This window comes from Eimeria tenella, genomic scaffold, assembly GCF_000499545.2.
Source record: "Eimeria tenella Houghton genomic scaffold, Eth_scaff2186, whole genome shotgun sequence".
Lineage (NCBI taxonomy): Eukaryota > Apicomplexa > Conoidasida > Eucoccidiorida > Eimeriidae > Eimeria > Eimeria tenella.
In genome coordinates, this window is record NW_013542038.1 from 3,235 (window position 1) to 3,486 (window position 252).

Sequence of the window (252 nt, forward strand, 5' to 3'; positions counted from 1 at the left end):
CTACCTGCGGGAGTACGTGCAGCGGGGCCTCTTTAGGGGCCCCCGGACCATTGGTCTGGTGCTGCATGCAGAGAGGTCCACTGGTCCTTTGCTGCTGCAGCAAACTGCAGCAGCAGCGCCGCCGCCGCCGCAGGACCTGCTGGAAGCAATCGAGCTCAAGTACAGACAAAGCCAGGAGCCCCCGGTCCAGCTCGAGCCCCCCACCGCAGCAGCAGCAGCAGCAGCAGCAGCAGCAAACCGGGAGCTGCTGCA